This window comes from Oryzias latipes, chromosome 5 (assembly GCF_002234675.1).
Source record: "Oryzias latipes chromosome 5, ASM223467v1".
Taxonomy (NCBI): domain Eukaryota; kingdom Metazoa; phylum Chordata; class Actinopteri; order Beloniformes; family Adrianichthyidae; genus Oryzias; species Oryzias latipes.
In genome coordinates this window covers 30,044,109-30,070,086 of record NC_019863.2, presented here as the reverse complement: position 1 = coordinate 30,070,086, position 25,978 = coordinate 30,044,109, and the positions used below count along the sequence as shown (strand labels likewise).

At 42.1% G+C, this 25,978-nt stretch overlaps 1 protein-coding gene across 6 annotated transcripts in view; it reads right to left on the bottom strand.

Moving 5' to 3' along the window:
• LOC101173932 (disks large-associated protein 4) overlaps nucleotides 1–25,978 on the bottom strand; it is a 152,079-nt gene that overhangs the window by 65,965 nt on the left and 60,136 nt on the right. For all 6 annotated transcript variants that reach the window (XM_020703572.2, XM_020703568.2, XM_020703569.2 and 3 more), the window contains exon 3: nucleotides 2,574–2,620. The gene's annotated coding sequence lies outside the window, so the exon portion shown is untranslated. The remainder of the gene's footprint in view (nucleotides 1–2,573; nucleotides 2,621–25,978) is intronic.

Genomic DNA, 25,978 nt, shown 5'->3' with positions numbered 1-25,978 from the left:
CTCTGCAGCCAGCTGGTGGTTCTGTTCTGACTCTTCACAATGGTTTCTAATTGAAGTGTCAATTATTTGGTGGGACTGCAGCTTCTCTGTGCCTTTCCAGCCTTTTTTAGGCTCATCCTTTTGTTTTTACTAATGTAGGGTTTGGTGAAGACATGAAGTGGCTGAGAGGGAGATTTCAGCCGAGCTGAAAAACTGGCTTGAAGTCAGTCCAAACTGGTGTCAAGCCACACAGATTCTGAAATGAATTCAAATCTAAATTCACATCTTGATTACGGTTTAAATGCAATTTATTCAATTCAACTTAACATCAATTCACTTGTTGGATTCCATGAGAACCTTTCAAATACCTGTTTAATCCAAGCTAGATCGAACTTCTCTGCTCACAACTCAGAGGTGAATTTCTAATGAAGTACTCCCGCTCTGCAGAGACTATGACCAAGAAAACGACACAGGTGTTTTGGGATTTAGCCTAAAAAATGCATAATCATAATCAAAAATGCATAATCATAAAAACAGTAAGAGACCCCTGTGAATGATTTGAAAATAGATCAAAAGAGGATTGCAGTGGGTCTGTCATGAATCAATTTTGGCTCCTGGGAGGATTCATTTAGATCAGTCTCCGTTGTTTAAGCCCCTCAAAGCAGTAGGTCACATCACCACACACTTTGTTCATGTTCTTTTAATCGAAGCACTCCAACTGATGTTGTGGATTACCCTGTTGGTCAGGCCTGTTGGAGGCCCACGTGACTTTGGCCTGTTTCTTGTTGTCAGGCCCTAATGTTGCTGCTTCAGGATCCAACGCCTCAGGGTGCCTCATGTGAAAACCAGAGAGGATTTTCCTCAGCACTTTGGGATGAGAGAGCTTGCTTCCAAGTAAATCATGTAGAACCCAAATAAGCCAAACGTTTATTTATTAATGTATTGGTTAACTATATTTCTGAGATGGCGTGGGCTGCTTTTTCAGATGCTGCAGAAGTTTAATGTAACTGAGCAAATGGAAAATACTGCATAATCCCAGAGTCGTATGTTAATTTAAGGTCAGAGGAAGCTCCCTGGTTTTATACATTTACAGCTGACTGAACTAAGAAATTCCATCTGTATTCAATTACAGAAAAGGAGATAAAAACACAAAATGTTGTGGCTGTGTTGACAACGCTGCCTGGGGGTTACTACATATGTTAATCTAATAACAAGGGAGTGAAAGAATGTTTCATATGCTTTATAATCTTTTCTTAAAATCTGCAGAGTGTCTCCGACAGTTGCTTATCTGTGCAATAAGCAGAGGTGAGGAGCTGCCGCAGATTCTGACGTATAGGTGGGTAGGGACTCACTCGTACAAAACAGAACCACAAGTCTTGCTGTGGTTCTACAATAAAACAAACAACAACAAAAAATCTCACATTAAAACTGTCTTGCAACTGGGAAGATAGGCAGCACATTCATTCACGGAGAGATTTAAGGTTAAATTTGGAATCCCCTGCAGTTACTAAACCTCTGCTCATGGGACATGCTTGTACATGCAGAGAATAGTAATAAGCTGCTAATAAATAATGTTCATAATGAGTTTTGGCTGAGCTGGTTAGGGAGGTGAAGGTAGGCACATTCACAAGTGTTTCTAACTTTTAATCAGTTTCATTAACGGAGACAAGAATCTGCAACTGTCAGAATTAAAAGAGCCATTTGGTCCAGATTCTCACAGACCGAAACCTCACGAGAACCGCAAAGTTCACAGCTTAGAAAAATACACTTTATTTATATTTCTGTGCACATTCATTTATAAAATGTTGCAATTAAATATTTACCATAGTTTAGTTGTGTTCATTTTTTCTACTTATAACAATTTTACTTTCATTTTTGACGGCAGCGCCTACAAGTTCCTTTCAAAATAAAACACACCCTTTATTAAACAAGATCCTCCTTACTTGAATTAAAAATACTGGAAAGTCAAAAATTGCATTTATATTATTATTGTGGACCTTCATCATTTTTCCTGTTTCACTATTAAAGTATAAACACAGCAACACTGGTGTAAAAAAATCTATACATGTAAATGCAATTCATACTTTGAGAACTTTGTCTCTGAACAGCAGCTTGCCAATGAAGATTAGAAAAGACCAGCTCAGTGTGGTAGAGTGTCCACCCTGAGACTGGAAGGTCTGTCTATGGTTGAGTCAAACTAAAAATGGGACCCAATGCCTTCCTGCTTGAGACTTAGCATTCAGGGGGTAGACTGGGGGGGGTTAAGCCACCTAATGGGTCTAGAGCGCGGCTGTGTTTGCAGCTCACTGCCCCCCAAGGGGATCGGTCAAATGGGGAAACCATTTGGACTTTATCTTTAATATGTGCTTTTTGAATATTCGAACAATAAACCACTGTGACAGTAGATTAAACTGTATTAACTAAAACAAGTGAACCAAAACGGCACATCCTTTATTTATTCAAATAATTAATATTTATGTTTAAAGGAACATTGATCAGCAATGGATGGATTAAAGAGCAGCGTGACTCCATAGTCCCAGGCTGCAGACCCCTGACTTAGAAGACCTTTGGACTGCTGAGGTCAGAACACTTACATTGGCAGCTCATTTTTCAGAAGTCTTCATCTCAGTCAGTTAGATTCCTGAAAAACCAAAAAAAAAAGCAAGAAAGTTTGTCAAAATTTGCTTGTAAAAAGAACAACAGAACAGCAACATTAGGCTTTAAGGTCACTGGCAAAACACAGCGTTAAAAATGCAGCCACATGTACAAAAAAAGCATGCAAACTCTTAAAAAAATAAAGGTGAATCCCTGCAGAATGGAAAATCAGGGAACAATAATCAGTTTGAGAGGCAGAGCCTGAGGCTGTTGTACACAGACACTGACCAGTGAAGGTTCAGCTTTGTTTTCTATCTCATTCTCTCCTGCCCTACTTATACTCTTTTCCTCCTCCCACACCTTAGAGTGACTTAGAGTGAAGAACGAAGGCACCACCTTGGATTTTAGTCTCAGTCGTCCTGGAGTGTTTCTTTTGAAGACACACAAACTGTCAATTAAGCATCAATTGCTCAATTAAAGTCTGACACGACTGCAAAGAGACAGATGGACACATATGGAGAGAAGGTTGATATCCTCAAAAAGTGTGACAGCAGCTCTCTTTTGTCTTTTGGCTGCTATTTTTAGGGGGGCGCCACATTGAATCCTCTGCCTCCATCTAACTCTCTCCCCTATATCTTCCTCATTCATATCAACCTCCCTCATGTCCTCCTTCTATACATCCATGAACCTCCTTTTATGAGGATACTGTTTTTTTAAAGCCAAAATCGAAAAATCTGTCTTTCTCCAGGACATAGTTTCTGTAGAGCGGCAAGAGTTCATCAGAAATTTGCTTCTGAGTTGTGGGTGAAACTGTTGGGGCCTTCACTCTCCATCATCCCTTTGTTTACACTTTTTCCTGCTAGCTTACAGCCCACCATAACCCCAAGCTAACATTAGCGGTGCAACAAAAATGGCGGACAATATTGGAGCTTTCCAGCCGTACAGTTTTGAGTTGGATGTAAAAACCAAGACGTACATCCATAGATCTATTTGTCTGCAAGCGGATGCATCAGAATGGAGCAGAGCAGGGAGCTTGTGGCTTGCCGACTGTAACACCTACTTCCCTGCTACAGGCCTTTTCCTGCTATGGCATTTTTTTTGTCTGCTCCTGATTCACAATGATTTGAACAAAGAAATACTCAAAAAGCCAGTTATAATCAGTTATGAAAAATGTTACAAGAACAAGTTAAAAAAATGAAAAACATTGGAGTGGGTCTTTAAACTTTTACTTTGCACTTTTAGAACTGCCACTCGACATCTTGTGTTTTTGTGTGTATGATGTGAGTGAATTGTTTTGTTTCCTCTATACTTTTGGCACTTGGAGCAGACAGCAAAGAAAGAATTTCATTGTGCAGGGAAACCCGTTTCTTTACTGTGCATATGATAATAAACCCTTTGAATTAAACAGCATTTATTTTTTATATCATTGGAAATCAATTCAGGAATGAAGGGGTTAATAGTGTCCAAGATTACATTTATGCATTAGGATACAGATAGGTGCGCTTTTTGAAGTCACTTTATGGGCATAAAAAGTTCAGCTATAGTGAGCCGTCCTGTTTATCCGCTGCCGTGTTGTTTCTGTACCGCTATTTACACAACGACACCACATGTTCAGGTGGTCGTTTTCAATGAAAAGTCCATGCCAATGCGTGTAACGTGTGTTACACGCATTGGCACGCTGTGCTCCAAACTATCGCATTCATGCATGGCTGAGCAGATTTTTAAGACTGTTTTCGGGCTCCACATACAAAATGTTTGCCCTTTTGCAAGTTAAACCAGCTGAACCAATCAGAGACTTTGATTTGGTAGTGACATATGGATTTTAATTTACCCAAGTGATAACCGTTTAAAAAATAATCATGAAGGAGAAATAAATAATTGCGGTTTTGAGCCTAACTGAAATTCTATGACACCAAGTCAAAATTTGCCCCGCTTTGACATTTTGTACCAAGCCTTTCAACAGTAAGTGGTGGACCAGTAGACGATAGAAAAAGAGGAGCCCTTCTTTTGCAGTGTGAACACCAAGGGCTAAACACACACACCAGGTTCTTGACACGTTTTTTTGAAACCATGTCAAATGCCTGGTGAGTACGTAGCTTAGGAAAGGTTTGATCATGTCCTCCAAATGCACAGATCTGCCTTCTGAATCCCTTTTTTCTTCCATTTGTGATCTTTGCCAAGAGGACTAAGAAAAATAGCCCCCTTTTTTTTAACCAAAAATGATTTGTGCAAAAGTATATTCTGTCCCCCAATGGAAATTTGACAGAAAACAGGAGGACACATTTTGTGCATACAAGAGACACGTTAATGAGCCCTATAAGTAGGAGTGCTTTAACGTTTGCAAGGAAAAAAATTAAGAGCCACACAACTTTTTCCATATCAAAACATTACAAAATAAACAACAAACAGAGTTTTTTTTTTATTATTCCCAGGATTTATAAAGAGAAGGAAAACACGGCCGCCATTGTGATCTTTGAGACCAACTTAACAAACCCATCTTAAAAGTGCTGTGACCTTTTATTATAAAATGTCAAGAAAAATTGCAAAGACACAAGCTCACAAACACACACCTCTTCGCAGTGTTAAATGTCAGCTCACATTGGCTTCAAAGTGTTGTTCAAAGGGATCTAAATAACAAAAAAAGCACATAATCTAGTCATGTCAACAGAGGCTGACTTTATTTGACAGAATCAAAGCGATTATGAAGTAAGTCAGACACCCACTGCCACAAACAATGAATATTAATGGATAAAAGCTGATCTCTTCTTGTTTTTAGCTACACTGGAGATAAATTCTCTTCATAAAAACAGTTTCAAATTCATAAATAAAGATAAAATAAACTTGAATTAAAGACAGATGAAAGGCGCTTAGTCATTTTTACGTGTCTGAATTCAAAATGGTATTCACGTCAAGCAGTGTGGACTAACTTCCTTACTTCTCACATTTGAGGAACTGCAGTCAAACTGTACTTCACAGCATTGGGTTTGTTGGGGCAAAGCAATAATAAATTAGAACTAAGATTAGGAAACTGATTGAGATATCAGGGTTTAGGGATCTGCTGATTGCACTCTCCATGCAGGGAATGCATTATGGATGTTGGCTAAGTGCCGGGAAGAAAGTCTCTCCGTCACTGAGGAAAGTGCGGTGGACTGCATTCATCCTTACAATGCAGGCTTTGATGAAAATTGGCCTTAATTGAGAAAAAGACTGAACATTTCTGATTCTGAGGTTCAGTTGAGTGCCTGGATAGTTGAGAATTACAGTGTCCTTGTTCTTGATAGTTTGATGGTGTTGAGGCAAACACACACAAACACATGCACAGATCTACACTTAAAAGTTTCTGAAACTATTCTTGTTTGAACATTGATTTCTATTCACTTTACACATGCTGTGCATAACCATTATCTGTTCAGGTTTATCTCTCTGGTTCAGTCTTTAGCCTTGGGGTGCATTCAGACTGGAAAAGTCTGTTGATCCGGACCACTTCATTTGATCCAGTCAGAGCCCCGCATGACAATAACCTGCATTAGCCTTAAGAATACTTGACAATACACCTACCACACGCATGACAATGGTAAGTTCCATTTCATGACGTCCCTTGAGTTCATGAGGTCAGATGTTCCATTCTGACATCTGTGTCTTTCCTTTTTACTTAGGTTTTATTTTGTCTTCTAGTTATTAGTCCTACTTCTTTGACCCATTTTTAAACTGTAGGTGATGCAGCTCTGGCTTTGCTGCATTTGGTTCCTTCACAGCCACTGAAAAGGACATCTGGTTTATTCTGAATGTGTCATGTTTTCTGTGGCTGTGTGACTGGTTAAGCACAAAACACAGAACATCTAAAGCACCACATCACACACAATCCCAACTGATTCTGAAAATGGATGTAAAGCTGGTTCAGTAAAGGTCGGTTCAGATTTTTAAAGTTCGTAGAGCAGAACTTTAACTTTTTTTTGTTTAATTTCTGGTAGAATTACGTTTATCATTTCATAGTATTGAAGAAATGATGTCTAAAACATTCTGTTGAATAAAGAAGCTGCTTCTATCTGCATCAGATCAGCTGTTCCACTCTCTCCAACATCTCTGACCCAAAATATCTTTGCATTAAAATGTATTATTGATTTAAATCTAAGGCTTTTCCTATGCCTTCAAACTAAATGTCTAACAGTGAAAATAAATCTATTCAGTCAACCCAGTTTAAATAAAACAAAGAATAGTAAATCAAATTGCTTTCGTATTTGATAAGTCATTCCTTGTATTGAATTGAGGCAATAACAGGAACTCCAGGAGGCAGCGGACTAACTCTGGGTGTGTGTGAAACTCCATTTAATGAAAATATGTATCAAACATGATGTATTTAGTGGTAAACATGATCAATAGATGCAAAAAATGGAATAACAATCTAATGAGCACTGGTCTTTTCCTAAGCGGTTTGTCTCACAGATCTGTTGATCGTCACCAGAGTGCAGCATGCAGCTCCATCACAGAGTTCTTCAGAGGTTCTCTTGTATTTCTTGTTATAGGTCAACGCACAGAAGTGGAATATTGAGAAAAGGCTTTCAGGTGGCAGAAAAACGCTCACAGGAATCGATGTCCCATTGTTAGTGGAAGTTTGTTTCTGGTTTGACTTCATGCTGTTGAGGTTTATTGATTTCTGAAGCTGCTACTGTGCCTCTCCTGCAAGTTTTCTGCCACTTTCTATGGTTAGAAGCTTTCACTGAGGGATCACTGCTGCCTTTTGCACTGCAGGTGTTCCTTCAAAGACCCAAATGATATTAAATATTTGTATTTATCTATGCTGCGGTCACAAATAAAACTTCCACTGTGGGGGGGCGGCAGCAACAGAATCTTCAGGATTTCATGCCGCCACCCGATTTTTTGAATATCGTTGACGTGGCCATGAATGTAGACAGCGGCCGTCAGGTGGGCGTGAGGCGGGATGACATCTGTACGAAATCGGGCGACGGCTGGGCGTCCAAAGGGTGGGGGCAGCCGAATCGCTGGATTTGACAAGGCATAATTGTCTCCGGATGACGACCGTCGATATTAAGTGCCACCAGCCCCCATCCATCCAGTACCCGGTAGATATAAAAAGAGGGCCATTCTGCCCCTCTGGTCACTCCCAGCTTAGATTCTTCTTCTTCTTCTTCTTCTTGTGGGAGGAGGGTGATTGAAGGAGCTGAGGAGTGATTGATTTATTTGCCTTTTCTGTTCTTCTTTTCTTTACTTTTTCACTTTGGTGTTTAGTTGTTGATGGTTTAGGTGTATTATTAGTTCATTTATTTTGTTTGTTTTTTGGGTGTTTTGTGGGTTTTATCCGGTGGTGGGTGTGGAGCTGGTGGCGTTCTTCTGGACGCCATGGCCCTCACTTCACTTACCAGGAAACACGGCGTTAAAACAGGTGCCGGCTCCCTGCACACCGTGGAGGATGTGGCTCTGGCCGTGGGGGAAGTTATCGGGCACGCTTCGATTAAATCTGCTGCTCGCATGAATGGAGCCGTTGTTTTGTTTGTGGAGAGGGTGGAGCAGGTGAACACGCTGGTTGAGAAGGGCATTTCCATCAATGGCGTGTTTGAAACCGTCACGCCGCTCTCTCAGCCTGCGACCAAGATCACGCTGTCTAACGTCCCTCCGTTCATTAGTGACGAGTTTCTGGTGCGAGAACTGTCCAAACACGGGAAGGTGGTGTCACCTGTGCGTAAAGTGTTGTCAGGTTGTAAGTCCCCCCTGCTGAAACACGTCGTGTCTCACCGCAGACATGTGTTTATGATCCTCCACAAGAAGGAGGAGGACTTGAATTCTGTCTTTAAGGTGCGTGTGGACGATTATGACTACGTGCTTTTTGCTACTTCTGCCTCGTTCAAATGCTTTGGTTGCGGCGATGAGGGGCATTTGGTTAAAGCTTGTCCACGCCGCGCCGTTTCTGCCTCGGGGGGCGTGGCGGCGGCAGGTAGAGCGGGTGACGGTCAGCGTGGGTTGCGCGCTGATCGCCCCGAGCCTGTGCCGCGGGGCGCCACTTGGATGAGGGTCCTCCGGAGGAACTGGCGGCCTGTCCTGAGCCCTTGGAGGACGGGCCTGAGCCGGGGGGCGAGCCTGATGGGACCATGGTGAGTGGGGAAGGTGTAAGTGGATACGGTCAGGTGGAGAATCAGGTGAGTCAGGTTGCAGAGGGAGGGGTTTCGGTGGAGGGTGTCATGAATGTCACTGAGGTGGTGGATGCGTTGGAAGTCGCTGGTGGGGCATCTAGGGTGGATGCTTCCTCAGCTGTGTGTGTGGATGAGGGAGCGGTGGAGCCTTCTGAGTGTTGTGGTTCGGGTGTGTCCGGAGTGTGTGTGGTGGGTGACGGCGAGGCGTGTCTGGAAGGGGGGATCGATGACGTCGATGCTGAGGCGCGTGGATCGGGGAAGGTGGGGGTTTCTCTGAAACGGAGAAAGCGGGGCTCCACGTCTGCGGATGTGGGCGTTAAAGCCAGCAGACGGGTGGTCTCTGAGGGGGGGGCGGTTGTGTCTGACGGCAGCGACAGTGAGGGATGCTGGTCTGACTGCAGTGAACTGTCTCAGGGCAGCTCTTTGCTGTCCAATAGTCAGGAAATGAAGCTGTATCCTGCTCAAATGTTTAAACGTTTTCTGCAACAGACTAAAGGTTTTAAGAAGCTGCACATTCCTTCGTATTTCCCTGATTTGAAAGCTTTTTATGTGTCTGCTAAGCACCTCATCAAACACAGGGCTGAGTCTGATCTGACTGATCAGGAGGTTTACAGACTGAGGAAACAGATGCAGAAAGTCCGACAACAACTTGGTTTTTAAATTCATGATGGGTTTGTTGCTTTGCTTATTTATTTCATTTCTTGTTTTTTTTCCCCCCTTTATTTGATGGATTCCTTTAAAGTGGGCAGCTTAAATGTTAATGGTGCCAGAGAACCCTTGAAGAGAGCCCTGCTCTTTGAGACCATGAGGGCCAAACACCTGGATGTTTTGTTTCTTCAGGAGACCCACAGTGATCCCACTCTGGAAGTGGACTGGAACAGAGAGTGGGATGGTGTGGTCCTTCTGAGCCATCTCACCTCAGCTAGTGGGGGGGTGGGTTTTTTGTTCTCCAGGAGGTTTACTCCAATTTCTACGGAGGTGGAACATTTGGTTGCAGGAAGGGTTTTGCTGGTCAGAGCAGTGTTTGAGCGTTATGCAGTGCTTTTAGTGAATGTTTAAGCTCCGACTGCTGGTGCTGAGAGGAAGGTTTTTTTTACACGACTCAGTGTAAAACTGGATAGCTGCAGTTCGGAGGATTTTTTATTCTTGGGGGGGGGGATTTTAATTGTACTGAAAATGAGCTTGTGGACAGAAACCACACAGAGCCTCATCCGGCCTCACAGCGCGCTTTGAGGCAGCTGGTCTGCTCTCATGGCCTGGTGGACGTATGGAGAAGGATGCATGCAGACTGCCGGCAATACACTTGGTCCCGCATGTATGAGAGCAGGTTGACCCTCGTACGTCTTGATCGTTTTTATTGTTTTAAGCACCATCTTAATGTTTTTAAGTCCTGTAATATTTTTCCTGTTGCTTTTACTGACCACTCTCTTGTGGTTTGTGTCTTTTATGTGAAGGATTTTACACCTAAGAGTGCTTATTGGCATTTTAATTCAGCTTTAACATTTGATACTGGTTTTAAGGATGTTTTAGGTTTCTTTTGGACTCAGTTCCGACTAAGGAAACATGATTTTAGCTCTCTTGGGCAATGGTGGGACCGTGGTAAGACTGAAATTAAGCTTTTGTGCCAGCAGTACACTCTCAACGTTACGCGTGATTACTGTCGATTCATTAAGGACTTAGAGGCTGATATTGTGGGCTTGGAATCTTTGAGTGGGTCCACTGGAAATCGGGGGCATATTGAGCTCCTAAAAGAAAGAAGATTGACTTTGGAGCGCCTGCTGGATTCTAAAGTTCAGGGGGCATTGGTTCGGTCTCGGTTTCAGGATGTTTCTGAAATGGATGCTCCCTCTAGCTTCTTTTTTGGTCTGGAGAAGAAGCAAGGACAGATGAAGGTGATGCACTCCTTGCTGTCCGATACCGGAGAGGAGCTGCTTGAACCTGACGAGATCAGACAGAGAGCTGTGGACTTTTATTCCTCACTCTACACCAGTGAGTGTGATGGTGATGACAGCCTGTTGGATGAGTTCTGCAGTGGATTGCCTCACGTCGCCGAGGAGATGAACTCTCAGTTGGACCGGCCTCTCCAGCTTCCTGAACTGTCTGCTGCCCTTCAGAGCATGAAGGGCCGGAAGGCCCCTGGGATCGATGGCCTCACTGTGGAGTTTTACAAAGCTTTCTGGGACATCCTTGCTCCTGACATCTTGGAGGTTTTCAATGACTGTTTGCTCTCTGGTGCTCTACCGACGTCCTGTCGCAGAGCTGTTGTTGCTCTTCTGCCAAAGAAAGGGAACCTCCAAGAAATTAAGAATTGGCGACCCGTTTCTCTGCTGTGCGTGGACTACAAAATTTTATCCAGGACCTTCTCCAATAGGCTGAGGGATGCTATGGAGCAGATCATCCACCGGGACCAGACCTACTGTGTCCGAGGTAGACTCATGGTTGATAACGTTTTTTTAATTCGAGATGTTTTGGAGGTCTCTGAGCTTTTGGGCATACGAACAGGTCTGATTTCTCTTGACCAGGAAAAGGCTTTTGACCGCGTTGAACACAGCTTCCTTTGGAAAGTTATGGAGAAGTTTGGGTTCTGCGCTGGTTTCATTGCCAAAATCAAAGTATTTTACGCCGAGGCTGAGAGTGTGCTGAAGGTGAACGGCGGTCTGTGTGCTCCTTTTAGGGTAGGTCGGGGCATACGGCAGGGCTGTGCTCTGTCTGGCATGCTATACGCTCTCTCCCTGGAGCCCCTCCTCCATAAGATCCGTAAGAGTATTGAGGGTTTGTGTTTGCCTGGGTTCCAGAGGAACATTGTTTTATCAGCTTATGCTGATGATGTGATTGTTTTTGTTCAAAATCAGGCAGACGTGAATGTGTTGGTTGATGCAATACATGCATTTTCTAAATTGTCATCTGCTAGGGTTAACTGGCACAAGACTGCGGCCCTTGCTGTGGGACAGTGGCTGGACGCTCTCCCAACCCTCCCATCCAATGTGACATGGAAGAAGGATGGTTTGAAGTACCTGGGAGTTTTTCTTGGTGGTCCTGTCACTGTAAAAAAGAACTGGGAAGATGTTGTCCATAAACTGGAGGGGAAGATGAACAAATGGCGATGGCTGCTCCCCCAGATGTCTTTTAGGGGGAGAGTATTGGTTATCAATAACCTTGTTGCTTCCCTGCTTTGGCACAGGCTGATGTGTTTGGACCCCCCTTCCGGGTTACTGTCTCAGATTCAGTCCAAACTGGTTAATTTCTTCTGGGACAGTCTACACTGGGTGCCACAGGGAGTGTTATTTCTTCCCAGGGAGGAGGGGGGACAGGGCCTAGTACATCTGGCCAGCAGAACTGCCACCTTCAGGTTACAATTCCTACAAAGGTTTTTGACTGGGCCGACGGATTTGATGTGGAGGGAGCTGGCTAGATGCATCTTGAGGCGTGCGAATGGTTTGGGGCTGGATGATGCTCTGTTTTTAATGAACACCAAATTTTTAGATGTACGTGGGTTGCCTCCTTTTTATCAGGGTGTTTTTAAGTCTTGGCACCTTTTTAATGTTGTCAAACGGAAAAACTCTCCCTCTCTTTTTTGGCTCTTAAAAGAGCCCCTGATCTTTGGGGCTTGGTTGGACATATGCGATGACACCACCCCTGGACTTCGGTTGGCCCTTCGAAGGTCTGGAGTTGTGACTCTGGAGCAGCTGGTGGCTGCAGCGGGACCTGATCTATCGGACGTCTCCTCTTTGTGTTCCTCGCTGGGTCTCTGGTCCACCAGGATGGCACGTCGTCTCCTGGACCGCTGGAGGGACAGGCTGGGTGCTGGGGTGAGGGAACTCCTGGTTGATTACTGCAGCGGGACCACTGCTCTCGTCCACGATGAACTCTTTCCGGAGGTGTGGCTGAGCCCTGATCTTGGTGGACTTACTGGACAGCTACTTCATCCCTGCAATTCCAAAGGCCTGACTCTTCACTGTGCGGACAGAAGGACATTGTATGTTAACTGTGTGAAGGTCTTGAACAAAACTAAATTGCAGAACCGCCTTCCCAGTGCGTGGACTGGCAAACTGAGTGGAGGTGAGGACGTACCACATTGGAGAGTCCTTTACAAGGCTCCAATACGAAAGAGAACTGGAGACCTCCAATGGAGGATCTTACATGGTGCTGTTGCTTCGAACTCTTTTATCTCTGTTCTTAACCCCACTGTATCTGACTGCTGCCCATTTTGTGATATGAGAGAAACAATTTTTCATGTTTTTAGTGAGTGTAAGAGGCTTTCAGGTCTCTTCACTCTTTTAACATCTGTATTTGCTCTTTTTAATGTGACGTTTTCCGTTCGTTGTTTTATTTATGGGTCCGAGTACAAGCAGAAAGACAAAGAAAAATGGCAACTGCTTAATTTTATTGTTGGTGAAGCGAAGCTTGCGATTCACGTAAGCAGGAAGCGCGAAATAGCAGGTGAACCTCAGGCTAATGCTGTTAGTGTCTGGCGCTGCAATGTCCGTTCCAGGCTGAAGCTGGAGTTCTCCTTTTTCAGACTGTCGAATCGTTTGTCTTGTTTTAAAAAGATCTGGTGCTTTGACAATGTTCTATGTCGTGTGTCAAATGGTGAAATATGCTTTGCTCCTTTTTTATTTGAGTGATTGGTGTTTTTTCTTGTCTGTGATCCTTGAATAAACTGACGTTTTAAAACTCTTCTTCTTCACCCTTCTTGTCCGAATTTCTCTGCTTCTATGATTATTGCAGCAACACAATGTTCTGTCTTCTTCCTATTCTTCTCAGCATCAACAGCAATTCGTCAAAAACGCAGGTCTCGGAGTTGCTGTGATGCCATCAACACCATGATGAGTTTTCTGTAAACACTGTTAGAATCTATTGAGGTTTTACCTCGCAGAGGGAGCTCAGCCTTTCTTTAGTCTGTTGAAGAAAGCATTTTGCTTCTCCTTCATCTCTGTCTGTACAACAGTTCTGCTAAATTTCTAAGGAAAAAAAAACCCTTCAACAAGTTTTTGCAGTTCTCTCATGAATTGCTGTGACAGAATGATGAAATGCTGGAGCAAAGAGAAGCTTTTAAAACTCATAAGAGACGCTTGACGTCGAGTGACATCATGTAAAGTTCAGCTAAGATTTTACTGATTCACTGATTTAAAAGTCTGAATCTGTTCACTTTGATTCTCAAATTTACAACAAAGTTGAAAAAAATCAAAAAACCTATTCATTTATTTTTACATTTTTATAAGAAACTCATTGTTTCTTGAGATAAATAACAGGTAATTAATAAACTAGATTGTTTTTTTGACCAAAACAATAAAAAACAACCCAAAAAAAGGAATTACTTTAACCTCTTGACGCCTGAATTTATTTTTAGCCATGAAAAAAACAAACAAACGATGTTTTTGCTTCCTTGATGCTAAATTAAAGTAATTTTGGAATCGAACTGGTTTGATGCATATTTGTATTAGTAGGTTAAAGGAAAATGTAAATATCAACTTGGTTTCTATTTTACATTTAACATTGTTTTAAATAGTAGCTTTTTAAAACCCAGTTCTGGAAGATGCTTAAACTAGATAATCTGACATGGACCGACTGAAAAAAAGACTGAAAAACACGGATGGCAGGTAAGTGAACCTAAAACAGGTGTAGAGGTTGAGAAAACATGACCTGAACATAGAATTTTATCTAAAAAGACCCGACAAACAAAGACGAACAGCTTTAAGGTCTTGGATCCTCACAGCGGCTCTGACTGCAGCTTTGTCAAGCTGGAGAGGAAGGAGGTTAGAGCGAAACGCCATCAGAGGACGCAGGCTTTTGTCTCCAAAGAGAGAAGCAGAACTTCTGCTACTTCTACAGTTTGTAGTGAGGCGGCCGTGAGCCGATGGGGGACCTCTTCACTGAGACTGAAGATGAAGCCCAGAGTGGAGGCAGAGAAACAGCAAATCTCTGGACGCCATAATTATGCTAAGGACACACGGGCTGGAAGCTGGATTCAATCTGACTTTGACCAAAATAAAAGTGTGAGTGAGACAGAAGAAACTGGAATAACACTTTAAACCTATTACTGTTCATCTGAAAAAGGGACCTTTGAAAGCTGTTTGGCTATAAGTAGTGAAATAAAGAAAGTTGGGTGACTCCTGTTTAGCTGAGGAGCAGGATCAGTTTAAAAACCGCTGCAGTTTTTTTAGCCGCTTAACCCAAAGAAATAAAAAAAAAGAAATACTGCTGATCTGGATCGTCATGGAAACTTATATTTAATAGGCGAAAATGTTGTTATGGACAACATATAAGGTTAAACATTCATGTCAGTAAAAAAATAAACACAACGTTGTTCTTTGTTCTGCTTTATTCTTTATTAGTCGGGATCATTATCTGTCTGAAGATGTCAGCATGTCATTATCACATCATAATAACTCAATAATAAATATATACAGAGGCGTTTATCACAGGTCTCATGGGGTTCAGGCATCAACAGATGAAGGAACCAAATGATTATTATCCATTAAGTGATTTAATGTAAAGATATCCAAAATATGTGGAATTTGGCGATTGCCACATTTTCCCACACATCACCAGGTTAAATCTACAACCACAACCGAAGATTTGTTGACCTTTAACCTCGGTAAGAAGCTGTCATTTTGAACCCCCCCCTAAAAAAAAAAAAATCTTTAGTACTGGCCAGAAATTTAAACCTATCACCTCCTAACTCCTCAAGCAACAGTGGAAAGCTTCTTGGGAAAAAAAGTTTGTTTCAAAGTTTTTAGAGTTTAATCAAAGGAAGTGTGTCCAACAGTAGAAACAACAAAAAGAGGCATTTCCCTTTTACTTGCACATTTTTTACTAGAATATTGTAAAAAATGTAATACATGACTTGTTGCTAACATATTGGAAATGTGGACGTGGTTAACACAAAATCTCTGTTGTTAAGGAAATCCCAAAAAAATTTACTTTTGCTGAAGTGTTTAGACATGTTGGTTAACCTCAGGTGACCAAAACATAAAATGTTTGCTATAGAGATAAAACCAACAGAAAAGAATTTGCCGCATGCAGCTCAAATCCGGTTGGCCGGGGTAGAGGGGGAGAGTGAGGGCGGGTCAAAAGGGGCGAGGGCGGGGACAGGAGGCCATACATTGCCGCTTGGGGCTTTAATTATGGCCATATTGTTCTTTTGAATTTTTGATTCAGATTCACATCATTGATTCAGGCATTTTACAGTAAAGACCTAATTCAAGGGATTCTGACGATTAATAACAAATAAGCCTGTTTCTAGGGATTCCAATGTTAAAGGAGACAGAACTTTTTGTCATTAAAGAGCTGCAGTTGTTGATTAACATAAAAAAATAAACTCTTGTTAGAGTCAAAGCAAAGCTGCTGTTTGGATTCAACAGTATAGAGAATATTTTTATATTGGTAACAGAAAAATGTAATTAGAAAAAGACGTGGCTTTTCGGGCAGTAAAATGATTTACAATTAATCTGTGGTAAAAAAACAAACAAAAAAAAATAAAACAGGACAATCCAAGACATTTTTATGATAGTTTAGTTTGGCGTTCTCTAACTCTATTTACTTTTCCCGTATTGCTCGTACAGTGTGACCTCTGGTGCTTTTATGAATAAAGAGTTGAGAGCAAAAGCACAAAGACTTCAGACATTTCTCTGTTTTCTTGTTTCCAGCATGGCCACTGAATTCAAAACCACAGGAGGACAGCCGGAGAAACACAGAAGGCAAAAACAAGAGAGAGTACAGGATCAGACTTTCTCCAGTCATGTGGATTCTCCAACTTTGATGCATTTGGCTTTAAAAGATCAGAAAGAAATGGATCTGTTTTAGAAGAGTGTCTCGTTAGAGCCAAACATGAACTTGTCTTTCCTTTTTCATATAATAACTGTAAAGAAAACTTTGTGTATGTTACTTTATCATCAGAAATGCAACTGTAGGCTTGGTGTTTTTTGTTTTTTTTTGAAAAACTGTACTGATCAGGACTTACAGCTTTTAATAAACTCATAGCCATGACAGGAACTATGCATGATAACTACCTTTTCAATGAATAACATTCATGATAAGCTGAAAAATTCAAGAGGACCTGGCTGCAGAAAACAAGATGGGGCCCCAACATCATTAGCTGGAATGGGAACTTTATGTCCCAATCCCATCTCCCCATTTTGGTCGAAAAACACTTTTGTTTTGGTCAAAAAAGTCTAATTTAACTGGCGACCCGAACATTTTTTTTCCAGTTATTAACTTCCAAAACATTTACCCCAGAGACATCTCTGTCAAAAATATACTATACCCTTTGACACATCTTAACTCCCTGCTCCATTGATGTCAATCCGCAGAGAAAAGCAGCTTTGTACCGGTAAGCAACACTTTAAAGCAAATTTTCACCAATATGCCACACATTACTAATATGAAGTGTGGCATCCAGGGGAATAGCAGCTTTTCTCTGCCACAGAATGAACAGATTCACATTGATCGCATTAAAGGTTTCAAAGTTACGGTAGTGGAAGGAAAGTAAACACTGGAGCTAAAGCTCCTCTACAAACCGGCAACAGTTTTACAAATCTGAACACTCATGTTAAAATTAGGATTACAGTTATTTGCCCCATTTTAAGATCATCTTGCACACTAAACCATTTGTTCATTCTAAAACGTTTTAGCTAAAGGTGCTACAATTCTGAAAAACTTTTACACAAATGATATAACTCTGTTACTTTTTCCTGACATCAATGTCCTGTGTTTCGTTAGATTTCTTCTTTTTTTTACAAGATTTTTACATTCAATTGTTTTGGATAGTTTAAGTTTGTAAAAAAAAAATCATCTGTTATAACTACATTAAAGGGCGAGTATAATGCTAAATCATTTTTTTAAATTAGATTTAAATCAACCCCAAAGCGGGATTTGGATACATTCACACATATTTGAGTATTCCTCTGCGCTCTTAACACCAGCCCCTCCCAATCCAAAAAAACGAGTGGGTCCTCACAGTGTGACGTCACAAAGTGAGGAACAGCCCCTTCCAGGAAGAGTCTGCACTGCCAGCCCCGCCTCCGGGCTAACAGACACGCCCACTTTCTACACGGACCTGGAGGTGATCGGCTAAACACTTTTATTTTATACGTACAAGCTTATTTGGAGCCAGGGTGGCAGTTATGTTTCCGGCTTTGTCGTTACCTGCCGTTTCCGGCTCCTCTCGCCTCCGGGTTTTTTTCTTCCAGTCACTTTTTCTCTTTGTGCTGAATAAAAGAGACATTTTGTGTTGGAATTTCCTGCGTCCTGTGTTTGTGTCCGCACCAGGACCCTGACACAATATACACATCCATCTTTGCAAAAGTGTTGATGTTTTTTGTTTTTGTGGACGAAACGCAGACACGCTGGTGAGGCAGACTCTAGGTTAAGGTCATACAATTGGGCGGCACCCACAAGGAGAGAAAGGCGGAGCCTCATGGATCGAGTCATCTTACTTCCTGCAAAAATAACTGATATATCAAAAAGTCATCCTTTAGTGTGCCAAGTCTAATATATTATCATATACATGAATGTAGTTTACTCTGAAAGGCTTAAGAAAAGCATGATATAGGCCCTTTAAGTTTCCAGGCGTTTTCTTGTTAACAAAACCCAATGAATGCGTGACATTTTCAGCCTCCCTGCTCATTAGAACTAGGAGCCTGCAGGATTTCAGTGTGATTTCAGTGTGAAAGCACCTCAAGATGTTTACTGGTGTTACAAAGACAGCGTGGTAACACAGATAAAAGCTGCGTTAGGTTGCCTTCAGTTGTGCCGGTGAAATGAGGATTCTGCGGATGTTCTCGCGGTGGACGGTCTGGTGGCAGACGGCATAAATGAAGGCTGCTGCTAAAACGCAGGCTGACTGTGAAAGCAGCATGTGAACTTTGCAGGAGTTGGCTCAGGAGGGAAAAAGAAATACATGCCTGTGTTGATACATGCACAAGCTAAAATACACAAACTCACACTGGCACATTCATCCAGGGATGTGCACCTGCAAGGCAACACGGGCACGTATGTGCACACACTGCAAAAGGGCCAGGAACCCAGGGAAGGCAGCACCTGTCACTCTGCCTGTCTGCCCGTCTGTGGCCTCAGCCACCGCTCGAGGGGGAAAAGATGAAAATAGAGTACCAGAAGCAGAACGCTGTTTCGAGTCAGAATCATACACAGACAAGATCGCAGGGATGCGCTCAGACACAGATGACCAGCATCTCTGCCTCAGCTAACAGATGGACGGACGGAACAGTGGGCGAGGACGGAAACAGGCACTTGGCCCAAAAGTGTTCTCAGTCTAAGTTGGTTTGGGACATAAATGAAATAATGGCTGCTTTTTACAAAATAAAATAAAAACCACTGATGCATTCTGGTGTATTTGAGGAAGATCCATCTGTTCTGATCTCAGTTTAAGGATTTAGACACAGAGGTTTGTGCGTGTCCCACATCATTTTGCAGTTTTGGGTACTTATTTGCTTCAGAAATGTTTAATCAGGGATTGCTTCAAACTGCTGCCAGTGCTTAATGTGGACAAACCGTATTGATTTTTGTTATTAGACCACAAACAGCACTTTTTACAAATTTCTTGTTTTGGCAGAGCGACAACTGTCTGTCTGTCTGTCTGTCAGATCATTGGAAAGGGTTCAGGTGAAGTGCAGTTACACAACGGCCCTGCCAAGAATCAGAAACTCCTCCAAAAGACTCCAGATCAGGTTTTACCCATCTGAAATAAAAATGTTCAAAATATATTTGATGTAACTGTGCAATGGTTGAATTCCCTGTTCTGTGGTCATGGGATGCTTCTTTTTAATATGTATTGTGGTTTAAACAATATTTTTGCTCGTTATCTTTTTAATTCCTTCTTTTGATAAGTGATGCACTTTTTATTTAGCTGCGTGCTATTTGGTAATAATTTCCAATGACCGTATTCTTCAGTCGTAAATTTAATGAATGGTGCACTCAGCAAAGGGTACTTTTTAAAAATGTGTTGCACGTATGACAATGATGTGTGAGCGGCGCTGTTTGGACCACAGGTGCTACTGTCCCTTCCTGACACGCCCTCAAAGGCAGGGTGGCTGCGACATGGCCACCACCCTCCCCTCTGTACCTGCCACCTTGGTCAGTGCTGCACATGACAAATAGATTAAAAAAAAGTTTTTTTTTTTCAAAATAGCGATATTTCTGTTGGTTTTATCTCCATGACAACCATTTTATTCTTGGGTTGCTTGGGGTTGACAAACAGATCTATGTAATTTTTAGGACAATCTGTAAAAGCACATGTTGGGATTTCCTTGGCAACCGAGGTTTTTTGTTTACCACGGCCATATACCAATTTTTGTTAAATCCTTTCGTTCAGCTTGAGCTGGGGCGTGGGGTGCAGGGCCTCCTGCCTTTGCTGGAGCATTCAATGTGAGATTGAATCACACATTCATTCAACCCACCTGCTTATTCACTTTTGCACAAATATGGACATGGGTATTGTTTTTAACACCCCTCTCCAATAATATTGGTTATGCAAATCCTGTTTGTGTGCAGATGTTCATTTGTGCCCTGTGAGATAAGTCTGTGTATGAATATACTTAGAACCTGCGAATAAATGTGTGCAGACCATTTGTTAGTGTTTGTATTTGAGAACTAAGTCATGCAATTTACTTATGCCACTCTTCTGTAATGACTCTGTAATATGGACTGCTCCCCCACACCCCCTATCTCCCCCATCTTAACCCCCTAGCATCCCACTCTCTCTCTCTCATCATTTGTCTGTCCTTTCCAACAAAGAATGCATAGAAATATGATTATCAAAAATAAAGATTTGCCTCAAATACAAAAGGGGTTTATACAAGTATACTTCTCATATCTTGAGGAGGCCGTCACCTCCTATCTGGTTGCTCAGGTGTTGGGCAGGACAAGTTAAAAAAAATGAATTGTGGCTGGTTCAGGAGGTAATTTTTTAGGGGGAAAAGGTCTGGTAAAATGCGAAAATCTGCAAATTTCACACTTTGCCACAAAATAATAGCCAAGCTGCAGGCCATCCCATAATAATTTCAAAACTTCTGTCTGTGTGTCTGTCTGTCTATATGCACATTTCTACAGTCAGCTACAGGAGTCGGAACCTCTTTTATGCACAAACTTCATGTTTTTTCATCTCATGAAGACATTTACCATAAACTCCGGCTGGTTTAAATGAATTTTAGGAGAATAATGGTTTTTAAATAACTTGAAATTGGTCCAAAGCAGAGACCTGAGAGGCTGAGGCTGACAGCAAATTCATCTTCATTACACACTTCAGGAGGCAGACACTGGCTGGCTTTAGGGCTTTCCTTCATTCAATCGGAGTTTGATTGTACCTGTGTGAGACTGAACAATGATTAGAACTACTCAAACAGATTGAGTCAAGCCTTTGGTAAACAGTGACGCAGCCACTGTGTGGATGTGCAGCCTTGCAGCAGTAGTTGGGGGGTGGGGGGGTCACAGAAACCTCACCAGAAGAAATGCGTGGAGCTTTCCCTGAGAATTCAGATGCAACATGATAGCTTCAGTTTTCAATGAAGCCGGCAGGTAGCGGCCATCAAAGGGCCATTACTGTTATTAAGCTTTTTGCTTTCTTTATGGCCGGACCGACCTCTGGAGACGGTTTCAAAGCCCCCAGTGGGAGACATAGATTCATTTGTGTAACTGAATAAGCTGCATTCAATTACAACCTGGTGATACACAGCTTTTCCGGTGATGCCATCGCTGCTGTCTGGGAAACAGCTGATTGTGCGGTCAATGACCTGGCTGTGCCGATGACTCTTGTTTATTCATTCAGAGCAGGTGCTGGGGGCATAAAGCGGAACCTGAGATGTTGTTTGGACATGGTCCCGGTGTCCTGTCAGAGCCTTAAAAAGGGACAAACGAAGCACAGAAGAAACTGGGAGTTCGGAGGGAAAAGGAATGAAACAAATGATGCGCTTGCAGCACCGGACCAGCTGAGTAACAGCGGGGATGCTCGCACAGGAGGGTGGAATCGAATTTCACAGAGGCAAGATGGATGTGCAGAGAGCTGTGGCTTCACAGCCACTGGTTGTGCCGTCGGATAGCTCGGCAAGGTTGGTGAAAAGACAGCCAGCATGTCACATTTACCAGACACACAAAGAGGGAGGACAAGCAGGCTGCAAAGTAGGGCAAATCCAGTCTTACTGTAAAGGCCTGTGGGATGTGTGAGGATAAAAAAAGGAGCACTGATGGCAGAGAGCTGCAACCACTGAGCCTCCAAACGACGACACCCTGTAGGTTTTCTCTGAACGATTCTGCCACATTGCAGGTTTTAGATCAGAATAATATTTGCTCCTTTCTTCCTCCAATAGCAGCTTTTACTGCACTGCAGGTTGTGTGCATTCACGCAGGTCACCGGACTGACATGACAGTGGAGCCATGTCAGTGCGGCCAACTTACAGTAAAGACTTCATGCATGATTCAACCCAGAAAGGGAGCTTACAAAATACTCTTTTGTTGTTGGAAAATCCTACTTCTTGACAACGCTACACTATGATCTGACAATCAGTGAGGGACATTATATTTCCGATTCCATTTTCATGCTGCGGAAATTAACAGCTCCAGTAAACCATGATGTGGCAAAAAAAAAAAAAACAGGATCACAAAGGAATCCAGGCTAAGTACAGATTGGTTTCAATTCAGCCGTCCTCAGGATAGTTGTGTGCAAATGCTCCCCGTAGATCAGTCGTGCAGGCGTTTCTTCTAAAATGCTGCACCATCTGTTCATGCTGGAAATTGTCATAATGGAGTAATTGATGTCAGGTGGTTTGGGTTAATGATAAAAAAAAAAGAGGAAGAAACTCCGTGAACAGCTGCATTCATTTGTCCACATTTCCACAAATTAATGCTGATGAAATGAATACTGTGAAAGTGAAAATTGCTGACATTTTACAGCAGGTTGGAGTGACACCATGGCAGGAAACTAAAAAAAGGGTTTTAAAACGTCCAATGAGAATATGCAGACTAATTAAATGACACAAATAATGATGCAATTTTAAAGCATGATGTAATTACAATTGAAATCATGGAGACTTGTTACCATGATTTGATTCATAAGCATCATCACTAAATGCTGAGATTGTTAGTAGAATTGGGATAAGTGAACAGAGGTTTTCTTCAATTTAAAAGAAAAACTACTAAATCCTTGAAGAAAAGCAGGCAGATATTTCATTACATGTTTTCTTTACCTGTAAAACACTAATTAAACTGCGTAAAAATCTATTTGATATTTGTTATGCATCCTGAGGCTAACGTAAAAATAATTTAAAAAAAGTAATAATGAACACATTTGAAAGCACCTTTAATGGTTGTTAATTCACAAGCACTTAATTTTAATATGGCGAGACACAGAAATGAAAATAGACTTAAAATGATTGCCTTGGTTGTTTCTCTAAGGAGGAAATCTGGAAGAGGCAAAAGTTTGTGTGCAAAGTTTATGCAGAAACAGAAATAAATAAAAAAAATGTAATCAAAGTAAATTTACTACAAAAAAATATCAATATGTTGCAGCTTCAGGGAAAACAATTAAGTCTTAAGACCAAAACACAACCAAAGTACTAAACTGAACTAAGTAAAAAACGTTTCACTTTGTGTCATAAACCAATTACCCGACTTACTCCAACCACTGCAATTTAGAACAAAGACAAAAACATGTAGTTGGTGATCAAAGCCGCGACCGGCGTTGTGTGGTTCGCAGGTGAAACCCTCGCCACCACCACAGCTCAGCCTGTGTGACCCACCCACACAATATTCCAGATAGAAAATGTGCGACCAACAGAGACATGTCACTTTTGTGAGCTCGCCACCCTAACGCCGTTCAAAATCTACAAACTAAGAAATCGACAATTTTACCCAGACAGCTTCCCAATGATGCTCAGGGGATTAGGATTAGATAGGCGTTAGAATGAAAACCCTAGAAGTAGTTCACATTTTCAGAAGGCACCAAAGGTGGGTATATTGGACAATTCAAGATGGCGGCCTTTTCCCAAAGTCAAAGGTCAACAAACCTTTAGTTGCGGTTGTAGACTAAAACTAGTGAAGATCGCGCTAACAGTTTTCCCCCTATTTGGAGCCCCATACTTTGCCTGTGGCCATCCCATAATCATTTTTAAACCTTCTTTTGCCCATCCCCAACATGTGTGATTTGGTTTCTTTAGCAAACTTCCAAATGTTTTTACTGAACCCCATAAGTAAGTAATACTTGCTTCAAATAGTTGAAAGTCCTCATATAAGACTTTTTACGGGGTAACTCTGTTTCAGAGGGACAATAATATAACAACAAAAGTTAAAATGGGTATTATATCGAGTGTGGGCGGCCGTGGTGCAGGGGTAGGGCGGTTGACCGATGATCGTAAGATTACAGGTTCGATTCCCGCCTTGCACACCCATGAGTCGATGCGTCCAAGACACTGAACCCCACCTTGCCTCATGGTGGGAGGTTGGTGCCAGTGTTCGGCAGCGGAGCCGCCACCAGTGTGTGAATGTGTGTGTGACTGGGTGAATGGGTCTGTGACTGCAAAGTGCTTTGGGCCTTGTAGGTAGAAAAGCACTATTAAGTATACGCCATATATTAAGGAGCAAACTGAATCTAAAAATGATTCAGAATTGAGAAAATGGTGAGAGATTTACCAACTGAATTTATTTTCGGGTTTGAAACGTCGTTTTTCTTCCTATCTGATAACGGCTGACACAAACTCTGCACACTGGCTGCTCCTGTGGTGTTGGGTGACCTTCTGATGTGATAAGTATCATCTTGTGTCATACGATACTCATGAAAATGGTGCTCCATCTGAACACCTGCTTGCAGAGTTCTGCGTGCCGCTGAACAGCTGAAACGGGCTAAACTCATGATGCAGAATCCGGATCAGCATTTCTCTGTCATGTTTGTATAATTTACAGATCAGAAATCACTTCACGTCTCCACTTCAGAGTCCCCGTCATTTCCACGCTACAATTTCCAAGAATGGGAGCTTCCACCTCCACGGTTCAAGATGAGAATGGAAATTAGGCGTATGCTCAGTGGAGCTTCGACTGCGTGTCTTATGATTTATGAATGAGGGGCCCCTGAATATGCATGGATTCATAAATCTGCACATGTGCCTTTGTGCTCATCCAGAACGTTACTGAAAAGCACATTACGTCATGAAATTTCAATAAATGTGTTTCATTAACTTTTTGTTAGAGCAATGCAGAAAAAAAAGAGCAAAGATTTATTTTATTTTAGCAGAAACATTTTTGAAAAATTCACGTTTTTCTTTTTTCTTTTTTAAGAAAATGTGTAAACTGTTTCCAAGGACGTGTCTGCACGCAATCTCTCCTTGTCCTGATCATGAAATGTTACATTTTCTAAAAAACACTGTAAGCAGACAGACAAGTTAATGAAACTACTCAGATCTGAACTGAGGTTGGCGTTGTCTATATTTCCAAGCATTTAAAGCTGTTTTATGTCACTGATCCTCACCAAGGTTCTCGGGCTTTTATTTTGGAGGGTATTAATATAGGCATAGCACTGAATGGGTTTGTTTTTATGCAGACTATTTTATTAGAGAACCACAGAATCTCATCAAATTTCATTTCAATGTTCGTTAAAAGCTGAATTTTATGGAAACTGGCAACCCGGTCATAACCTGATGTTTTTCAGCAAACATATGCATCTCTGCTCTGAAAATATTTTTTCACGCGCAAACTGTCAGATCAAAGCCTAATACAATAAGACGCTGCTTTGTGGAGGTTCAAAGCCGGTGCTGCATTCATTTCTGCAATCCTTCAGATGTAACCAGCAGGATTTCCGGTTTGGGGGTTGAAAAGCTCTCGGCTTTTCTCAAGAAACCTGAGAAAAATCCCACCTGAGGCTTTGGGGCCATGCTTAAATAGTTCACAGACTACAGTATGCATGATCGGCAAATGGAAAAATCCAGTTGCTTCTTGAAATTCTTTACCTTAAAGTGCCCTTCTTAACATTTTAAGACAGTTTGACCATCAGTAACACCTTGTGTGCTTGGAAACACCTTTGAAGAGTCACAGTTAAAGGCCTCGACGAGAAACTTGGTCATCTCTGACTCACAGCTGTTAGATCACTGTCGTCCTCTTCCGTCCGTCCTCCCTAATTGTGACTGTGTGTCACTTTAACCCGATGTGACGAACTTTCCTCCGCCCTCTCCGCCTCCGAGTAGTGCCGAAAAAACTCTCTTCACTCCACGTGTCATTCCCTGCCGCTCTCATCGTATCTTCCTCCTCCTCCTTCTCTG